This window comes from Triticum dicoccoides, chromosome 5A (assembly GCF_002162155.2).
Source record: "Triticum dicoccoides isolate Atlit2015 ecotype Zavitan chromosome 5A, WEW_v2.0, whole genome shotgun sequence".
NCBI classification, from domain to species: domain Eukaryota; kingdom Viridiplantae; phylum Streptophyta; class Magnoliopsida; order Poales; family Poaceae; genus Triticum; species Triticum dicoccoides.
Genome location: NC_041388.1, coordinates 344,839,870 through 344,850,750, shown reverse-complemented (window position 1 = coordinate 344,850,750; position 10,881 = coordinate 344,839,870).

The window sequence follows — 10,881 nt, the reverse complement described above, 5'->3', positions numbered from 1 at the left end:
TGCTTTGCCTGATCATCCTCTCAAGAAAAATGAGATACTTGATATCTTTTATAATCGACTAACCGATGCTTCTAGAGACCACCTGGATAGTTGTGATGGTTGTGTTTTTAGGGAAAGACCTGTTGATGAAGCTGAATTTCTATTGAATAATATGTTGACTAATGAAAATAATTGGACACTTCCTGATCCAATCCCTGAGCCAACTCCGAAGAAAAGGGGTATTCTATTTCTTAGTCCTGAAGATATGCAAGAGGCAAATAAATCTATGAAAGAAAAAGGTATTAAAGCTGAAGATGTTAAGAATTTACCTCCTATTGAAGAAATACATGGTCTTAATTTACCGCATGTTGAAGAAATACATTGTCTTGATAACCCGACACAGGTAGTAAAGGTAAATTCTCTCTATAGATATGATAAAGCTGAAATCCCTCCTACTAAGTTTGCTAGCCAATGCTGAGATGAGTTTGATAACTTTATGGTTAAGCAAGAAGATTTTAATGCTTATGTTGGTAGATAATTGAAACATAATGCTTACATGATTGAACACTTGAGTGATTATATGGCTAATGTTAAAGGTGAACTTAAACTTATTAGTAAACATGCTTCTATGGTTATCACTCAACTAGAGCAAGTCCTTAAAGCTCAGAATGATTTGCTCAATGAATTGAATAGTAAAAATAATGATTTTGCTGTTAGAGTGGCTACTAGAACTGTTAAAATGACTCAGGAACCTTTGTATCCTGAAGGCCATCCTAAGATAATTGAGCAAGATTCTCAGAGAACTACTATAGATGCACCTAGTCCTTCTAAAAGGAAGAAAAAGAAAAATGATAGGACTTTGCATGCTTCTAGTGAACCTGTCGTAGACACACCTAAGAATCCCAATGATATTTCTATTTCTGATTCTGAAACCCAATCTGGTAATGAACATGAACCTAGTGATAATGTTAATGATGATGTTCATGTTGATGCTCAACCGAGCAATGATAATGATGTAGAAACTGAACCTGCTGTTGATCTTGATAACCCACAATCTAAGAATCAATGTTATGATAAGAGAGACTTTGTTGCTAGGAAGCATGGTAAGGAAAGAGAACCATGGGTTCAGAAACCCATGCCTTTTCCTCCTAAACCATCCAAGCAAAAGGATGATGAGGATTTTGAGCGCTTTATTGAAATGATTAGACCTATCTTTTTGCGTATGCATTTGACTGATATGCTTAAAATTAATCCTTATGCTAAATATATGAAGGAAATTCTTACAAATAAGAGAAAGATACCGGAAGCTAAAATTTCCACCATGCTTGCTAATTATACTTTTAAGGGTGGAATACCAAAGAAACTTGAAGATCCAGGAGTACCAACTATACCATGCTCCATTAAAAGAAACTATGTTAAAACTGCTTTAAGTGATCTTGGAGCCGGTGTTAGTGTTATGCCTCTCTCTTTATATCGTAGACTTGATTTGAATAAGTTGACACCTACTAAAATATCCTTGCAAATGGCTGATAAATCAACTGCTATACCCATCGGTATTTGTGAGGATGTGCCTGTTGTGGTTGCAAACGTTACTATTTTAACAGACTTTGTTATTGTTGATATTCCCGAGGATGATAGTATGTCTATTATTCTTGGAAGACCCTTTTTGAATACTGCAGGGGCTGTTACTGATTGCACCAAAGGCAATGTCACTTTTCATGTTAATGGTAATGAGCATACGGTACACTTTCCGAGGAAACAACCTCAAGTCCACAGTATCAATTCTATTGGAAAATTTTCAACAATTACTATTGGAGGTTTTGAATTTCCTCTTCCTACTGTCAAGAAGAAATATGATATTCTTATTGTTGGGGACATGCATATCCCCGTTGAGGTAACCTAGTGTTATTCGAAAATTCTTCGATTCCATGTTATTCAGAATGAGTTTGTTAACAAGACCTGATCAACCTTATTAGTGGATTCCTTTTGATGAGCATGAGATGGATGAATTTAGATAACACAACTCTCTGTACCCTCTTTTTACTTTTTGTTATTTATATTAAATAAAGAAAAAATAGTAATTTCTGTTTGTTTTCTGAATTATCCATGCAATAAAAAATACCCCGGAAATAAAAGTTCTCCAAATGCCCTGAAAATTAAATATGTTTTTTTCTAGAATATTTCAGAATATCTGGCACTAAGAACACAGCAGGGGGAGCAAGCACCTGGCCACGAGGGTCCAGGGCACGCCCACCCCCTGGGCACGCCCCCCTGCCTCGTGGGCCCATGGTGGCTCCCCTCCACTTATTCCAGCTACCACACGCTCCTTCTTCCTCCCAAAAACATCACTAGCCAGCTCAAACCCGAGTCCAAGATCATCTTGCTGCCATTTTCGATCTCCTTGCTCAAAGCTCCATTCACAAAACTGCTTTGGGGGATTGTTCTTTGGTATGTGACTCCTCCAATGGTCCAATTAGTTTTTGTTCTAGTGCTTTATTCATTGCATATTTTTGCTGCTTAGGTGACCCTGTTCTTGAGCTTGCATGTCAAATTTATGTGGTCAAAAGTAGTTTTGATGCATGATATTGTCTCTAGGCACTTGTAGGAGTAGTTGCTATCAATTTTGTTGAGTTTGGTTCACTTTTATTTTGAAGTTACTAAAAATTTCAGAAATTTTCAGAAAAAGATGAAGAGATTTTTTAGGGGCTCATCGAGCCGAAGCTCGAAGGATAAACAAAGTGAAGAGAACAAGAAGCCCAAGTATAATCTCCCTCGCACCGCGGAGGTCCGGCCGTGTGAATGGCCTTGTGATGATTCTTGAGAGCAGCCGGGATTTATGATGATTTCTATGAATTGGCTGAGAATGCAGGCCTCACCGCCTTCCTCCACGACCAACGCGAATAGCAAGTACCTTGTTCCGCCTGTGGCCATTCACGCCTACCGAAACCCCACACCAGCTATAGAGCCAGAGCCGGAACCACAATTTGATCCTCACCGGCAGTCTGTTTATCAGTGGAATCCGGAAGAGATCGCCAACCAGTAGCACCAGGAGGATTATTCTCAGTACGATCCCAACTATTACTTTGGATATCCGCCAGGCCAGTCGTGGCCATAGACCAACTTAGGCCAAAAGCCTAAGCTTGGGGGAGTATGTATTTCTCACCGACATTACATTCATGTTCACACACTCATGCTAGTTGTCGGTGCTCATACTTTTTCATTGTATCATCCATGCTAGTTTATTTTCCTTTTTATGCTTTCTTCTTGTGTGTTTAATAAACCTTAATAAAAAATAAAAAAATAGTTGTAGCTTTTAGTTAGTTTACTTTTCATGTTGTAGTAGTAATAATTAAAAAGAAAACCCAAAAAGATTTCTCGTTCTTCTTTTGCTTGTTGGGAGCTTTCCCGTGTAAATAGTTTTATTTCTTTCTTGTTATTTGAGGGTCGAGAGGAGAAGACCATAATGAAAATGTTGAGTGGCTCTTATATGCATTATTGTTGATCTAACAAAGAGCCCATTACCTTGTCTTCTCTCTTGAATTGAATGCTTGCAGATTCCAGCTTAGTCCAATGCACATGCACTATTATTATTATTGTTGGGGAACGTAGTAATTTCAAAAAAAATCCTACGCACATGCAAGATCATGGTGATGCATAGCAACGAGAGGGGAGAGTGTGATCTACGTACCCTTGTAGACCGACAACGGAAGCGTTATGACAACGCGGTTGATGTAGTCGTACGTCTTCACGGCCCGACCGATCAAGCACCGAAACTATGGCACCTCTGAGTTTTAGCACACGTTCAGCTCGATGACGATCCCCGGACTCCGATCCAGCAAAGTGTCAGGGAAGAGTTCCGTCAGCACGACAGCGTGGTGACGATCTTGATGTTCTACTGTCGCAGGGCTTCGCCTAAGCACCGCTACAATATTATTGAGGATTATGGTGGAAGGGGGCACCGCACACGGCTAAGAAAATGATCACCTGGATCAACTTCTATGTCTAGCGGTGCCCCCTGCCCCCGTATATAAAGGAGCAAGGGGAGGAGGCCGGCCGGCCCTATAGGCGCGCCAAGGAGGAGTCCTCCTCCTAGTAGGAGTAGGACTCCTACTAGGAGGGGGAAGGAAGTGGGGAGGGAGAAGGAAAGGGGGCGCCGCCCCCCCTCTCCTAGTCCAATTCGGACCAGAAGGGAGGAGGCGCGCGGCCCACCCTGGCTGCCCTTCTCTTTCTCCACTAAGGCCCATATAGCCCATTACTTCTCCCGGGGGGGGGGGGGTTCGGTAACCCTCCGGTACTCCGGTTTTCTCCGAAATCACCCGGAACACTTTCGGTGTCCGAATATAGCCGTCCAATATATCAATCTTTATGTCTCGACCATTTTGAGACTCCTCGTTATGTCCGTGATCACATCCAGGACTCCGAACTAACTTCGGTACATCAAAACTCGTAAACTCATAATATAACTGTCATCGAAACCTTAAGCCTGCAGACCCTACGGGTTCGAGAACAATGTAGACATGACCGAGACATGTCTTCGGTCAATAACCAATAACGCAACCTAGATGCTCATATTGTCTCCTACATATTCTACGAAGATTTTTATCGGTCAGACCGCATAACAACATACGTTGGTCCCTTTGCCATCGGTATGTTACTTGCCCAAGATTCGATCGTCGGTATCTCAATACCTAGTTCAATCTCGTAACCGGCAAGTCTCCTTACTCGTTTCGTAATACATCATCTCGCAACTAAATCATTAGTTGCAATGCTTGCAAGGCTTATGTGATGTGCATTACCGAGAGGGCCCAGAGATACCTCTCCGACAATCAGAGTGACAAATCTTAATCTCGAAATACGCCAACCCAACATGTACCTTTGGAGACACCTGTAGAGCTCCTTTATAATCACCCAGTTACTTGTGACGTTTGGTAGCACACAAAGTGTTCCTCCGGTAAACGGGAGTTGCATAATCTCATAGTCATAGGAACATGTATAAGTCATGAAGAAAGCAATAGCAACATACTAAACGATCGAGTGCTAAGCTAATGGAATGGGTCAAGTCAATCACATCATTCTCCTAATGATGTGATCCCGTTAATCAAATAACAACTCTTTGTCTATGGTTAGGAAACATAACCATCTTTGATTAACGAGCTAGTCAAGTAGAGGCATACTAGTGACACTCTGTTTGTCTATGTATTCACACATGTATTATGTTTCCGGTTAATACAATTCTAGCATGAATGATAAACATTTATCATGAAATAAGGAAATAAATAATAACTTTATTATTGCCTCTAGGGCATATTTCCTTCAGTCTCCCACTTGCACTAGAGTCAATAATCTAGTTCACATTGCCATGTGATTTAACACCAATAGTTCACATCATTATGTGACCAACACTCAAAGGGTTTACTAGAGTCAATAATCTAGTTCACATCGCTATGTGATTAACACCCAAAGAGTACTAAGGTGATATCATGTTTTACCTGTGAGAGAAGTTTAGTCAACGGGTCTGCCATATTCAGATCCGTATGTATTTTGCAAATTTCTATGTCAACAATGCTCTGCACGGAGCTACTCTAGCTAATTGCTCCCACTTTCAATATGCATCCAGATTGAGACTTAGAATCATCTGGATCAGTGTCAAAGTTTGCATCGACGTAACCCTTTAGGACGAACCTTTTGTCACCTCCATAATCGAGAAACATATCCTTATTCCACTAAGGATAATTTTGACCAATGTCAAGTGATCTACTCCTAGATCACTATTGTACTCCCTTGCCAAACTTAGGGCAGGGTATACAATAGGTCTGGTACATAGCATGGCATACTTTATAGAACCTATGGCTGAGGCACAGGGAATGACTTTTATTCTCTCTCTATCTTCTGTCGTGGTCGGGTTTTGAGTCTTACTCAACTTCACACCTTGTAACACAGGCAAGAACTCTTTCTTTGACTGTTCCATTTTGAACTACTTCAAAATCTTGTCAAGGTATGTACTCATTGAAAAACTTATCAAGCGTCTTGATCTATCTCTATAGATCTTGATGCTCAATATGTAAGCAGCTTCACCGAGGTCTTTCTTTGAAAAACTCCTTTCAAACACTCTTTTATGCTTTGCAGAATAATTCTATATTATCTCCGATCAACAATATGTCATTCACATATACTTATCAGAAATGATGTAGTGCTCCCACTCACTTTCTTGTAAATACAGGCTTCACCGCAAGTCTGTATAAAAGCGTATATTCCAACTCCGAGATGCTTGCACCAGTCCATAGATGGATCGCTGGAGCTTGCACACTTTGTTAGCTCCTTTTGGATCGACAAAACCTTCTGGTTGCATCATATACAACTCTTTTTTAATAAATCCATTAAGGATTGCAGTTTTGTTATCCGTTTGCCAGATTTCTTAAAATGCGGCAATTGCTAACATGATTTGGACAGACTTAAGCATAGATATGAGTGAGAAACTCTCATCGTAGTCAACACCTTAAACTTGTCGAAAACCTTTTGCGACAATTCTAGCTTTGTAGATAGTAACACTACTATTAGCGTCCGTCTTCCTCTTGAAGATCCATTTATTTTCTATGGCTTGCTGATCATCGGGAAAGTCAACCAAAGTCCACACTTTGTTCTCATACATGGATCCCATCTCAGATTTCATGGCCTCAAGCCATTTCGCGGAATCTGGGCTCATCATCGCTTCCTCATAGTTCGTACGTTCGTCATGGTCAAGTAACATGACCTCCAGAATAGGATTACCGTATCACTCTGGTGCGGATTTTATTCTGGTTTACCTACGATGTTTGGTAGTAACTTGATCTGAAGTTACATGATCATCATCATTAGCTTCCTCACTAATTGGTGTAGGAGTCACAGGAACAGTTTTCTGTGATAAACTACTTTCCAATAAGGGAGGAGGTACAGTTACCTCATCAAGTTCTACTTTCCTCCCACTCACTTCTTTCGAGAGAAACTCCTTCTCTTGAAAGGATCCATTCTCAGCAATGAATAACTTGCCTTCGGATCTGTGATAGAAGGTGTACCCAACATTTTCTTTTGGGTATCCTATGAAGACGCACTTCTCCGATTTGGGTTAGAGCTTATCAGGTTGAAACTTTTTCACATAAGCATTGCAATCTCAAACTTTAAGAAATGACAGCTTAGGTTTCTTGCCAAACCATAGTTCATACGGTGTCGTCTCAACGGATTTAGATGGTGCCCTATTTAATGTGAATGCAGCTGTCTCTAATGCATAACCCCAAAACGATAGTGGTAGATCGGTAAGAGACATCATAGATCGCACCATATCTAATAAAGTACGGTTATGATGCTCAGACACACCATTATGCTGTGGTGTTCCAGGTGGCGTGAGTATTGAAACTATTTCACATTGTTTTTAACTGAAGGCTAAACTCGTAACTCAAATATTTTACTTCTGCGATCATATCGTAGAAACTTTTTTATTTTTGTTACGATGATTCTCCACTTCACTCTGAAATTCTTTGAACTTTTCAAATGTTTCAGACTTGTGTTTCATCAAGTAGATATACTCATATCTGCTCGAATCATCTGTGAAGATCAGAAAATAATGATACCTGCCACGAGCCTCAATATTCATCGGACCACATACATCAGTATGTATGATTTCCAACAAATCTGTTGCTCGCTCCATTGTTCCGGAGAACGGAGTCTTAGTCACCTTGCCCATGAGGCATGGTTTGCAAGCATCAACTGATTCATAATCAAGTGATTCCAAAAGCCCATCAGCATGGATTTTCTTCATGCGCTTTACACCAATATGACCTAAATGGCAGTGCCACAAATAAGTTGCACTATCATTATTAACTTTGCATCTTTTGGTTTCAATATTATGAATATGTGTATCACTACGATCGAGATCCAATGAACCATTTTCATTGGGTGTGTAACCATATAAGGTTTTATTCATGTAAACAGAACAACAATTTATTCTCTTACTTAAATGAATAACCGTATTGCAATAAACATGATCAAATCATATTCATGCTCAACACAAACACCAAATAACACTTATTTAGGTGCAACACTAATCCCGAAAGTATAGGGAGTGTGCGATGATGATCATATCAATCTTGGAACCACTTCCAACACACATCGTCACTTCACCCTTAACTAGTCTCTGTTTATTCTGCAACTCCCGTTTCGAGTTACTAATCTTAGCAACTGAACTAGTATCAAATACTGAGGGGTTGCAATAAACACTAGTAAAGTACACATCAATAACATGTATATCAAATATACTTATGTTCACTTTGCCATCCTTCTTATCCGCCAATCACTTGGGGTAGTTCCGCTTCCAGTGACCAGTCCCTTTGTAGTAGGAGCACTTAGTCTCAGGCTTAGGACCAGACTTGGGCTTCTTCACTTGAGCAGCAACTTGCTTGCTGTTCTTCTTGAAGTTCCCCTTCTTCCATCTGCCCTTTTCTTGAAACTAGTGGTCTTGTCTACCATCAACACTTGATGTTTTTCTCGATTTCTACCTTCGTCAATTTCAGCATTACGAAGAGCTTGGGAATCGTTTCCGTTATCCCTTGCATATCATAGTTCATCACGAAGTTCTACTAAATTGGTGATGGTGACTAGAGAATTCTGTCAATTACTATTTTATCTGGAAGATTAACTCCCACTTGATTCAAGCAATTGTAGTACCCAGACAATCTGAGCACATGCTCACTGCTTGAGCGATTCTCCTCCATCTTTTAGCTATAGAACTTGTTGGAGACTTCATATCTCTCAACTCAGGTATTTGCTTGAAATATTAACTTCAACTCCACGTACATCTCATATGGTCCATGATGTTCAAAACGTCTTTGAAGTCCCGATTCTAAGCCGTTAAGCATGGTGCACTAAACTATCAAGTAGTCATCATATTTAGCTAGCCAAACGTTCATAACGTCTGCATCTGCTCCTGCAATAGGTCTGTCACCTAGCGGTGCATCAAGGACATAATTCTTCTGTGCAGCAATGAGGATAAACCTCAGATCACGGATCCAATCCGCATCATTGCTACTAACATCTTTCAACTTAGTTTTCTCTAGGAACATATCAAAATAAACACAGGGAAGCAACAATGCGAGCTATTGATCTACAACATAATTTGCAAAATACTATCAGGACTAAGTTCATGATAAATTTAAGTTCAATTTAATCATATTACTTAAGAACTCCCACTTAGATAGACATCTCTCTAATCCTCTAAGTGATCATGTGATCCAAATCAACTAAACCATGTCCGATCATCACATGAGATGGAGTAGTTTCATTGGTGAACATCACTATGTTGATCATATCTACTATATGATTCATGCTCAACCTTTCGGTCTTCGTGTTCCGAGGCCATATCTGTATATGCTTGGCTCGTCAAGTATAACCTGAGTATTCCGTGTGTGCAACTATTTTGCACCCGTTGTATTTGAACGTAGAGACTATCACACCCGATCATCACGTGGTGTCTCAGCACGAAGAACTTTCGCAATGGTGCATACTCAGGGAGAACACTTCTTGATAATTAGTGAGAGATCATCTTAAAATGCTACCGTCAAACTAAGCAAAATAAGATGTATAAAAGATAAACATCATATGCAATCAAAATAAGTGATATGATATGGCCATCATCTTCTTGTGCTTGTGATCTTCATCTTCGAAGCACCGTCGTGATCACCATCATCACCGACGCGACACCTTGATCACCATCGTAGCATCGTTGTCGTCTCGCCAATCTTATGCTTCCATGACTATCGCTACCGCTTAGTGATAAAGTAAAGCATTACAGCGCAATTGCATTGCATACAATAAAGCGACAACCATATGGCTCCTGCCAGTTGCCGATAACTTGGTTACAAAACATGATCATCTCATACAATAAAATTTAGCATCATGTCTTGACCATATCACATCACAACATGCCCTGCAAAAACAAGTTAGACATCCTCTACTTTGTTGTTGCAAGTTTTACGTGGCTGCTACGGGCTTAAGCAAGAACCAAACTTACCTGCGCATCAAAACCACAACGATAGTTTGTCAAGTTGGTGTTGTTTTAACCTTCGCAAGGACCGGGCGTAGCCACACTTGGTTCAAATAAAGTTGGAGAAACTGACACCCGCTAGCCACCTTTGTGCAAAACACGTCGGGAGAACCGGTCTCGCGTAAGCGTACGCGTAATGTCGGTCCGGGCCGCTTCATCCAAGAATACCGCCGAACCAAAGTATGACATGCTGGTAAGCAGTATGACTTATATCGCCCACAACTCACTTGTGTTCTACTCGTGCATATAACATCAACACATAAAACCTAGGCTCGGATGCCACTGTTGGGGAACGTAGTAATTTCAAAAAAATCCCTACGCACACGCAAGATCATGGTGATGCATAGCAACGAGAGGGGAGAGTGTGATCTACGTACCCTTATAGACCGACAGCGGAAGCGTTATGACAACGCGGTTGATGTAGTCATACGTCTTCATGGCCCGACCGATCAAGCACCAAAACTACGGCACCTCCGAGTTTTAGCACACGTTCAGCTCGATGACGATCCCCGGACTCCGATCCAGCAAAGTGTCGGGGAAGAGTTCCGTCAGCACAACGGCGTGGTGACGATCTTGATGTTCTACCGTCGCAGGGCTTCGCCTAAGCACCGCTACAATATTATCGAGGATTATGGTAGAAGGGGGCACCGCACACGGCTAAGAAAACGATCACCTGGATCAACTTGTGTGTCTAGGGGTGCCCCCTGCCCCCGTATATAAAGGAGCAAGGGGAGGAGGCCGGCCGGCCCTATAGGCGCGCCAAGGAGGAGTCCTCCTCCTAGTAGGAGTAGGACTCCTACTAGGAGGGGGAAGGAAGTGGGGAGGGAGAA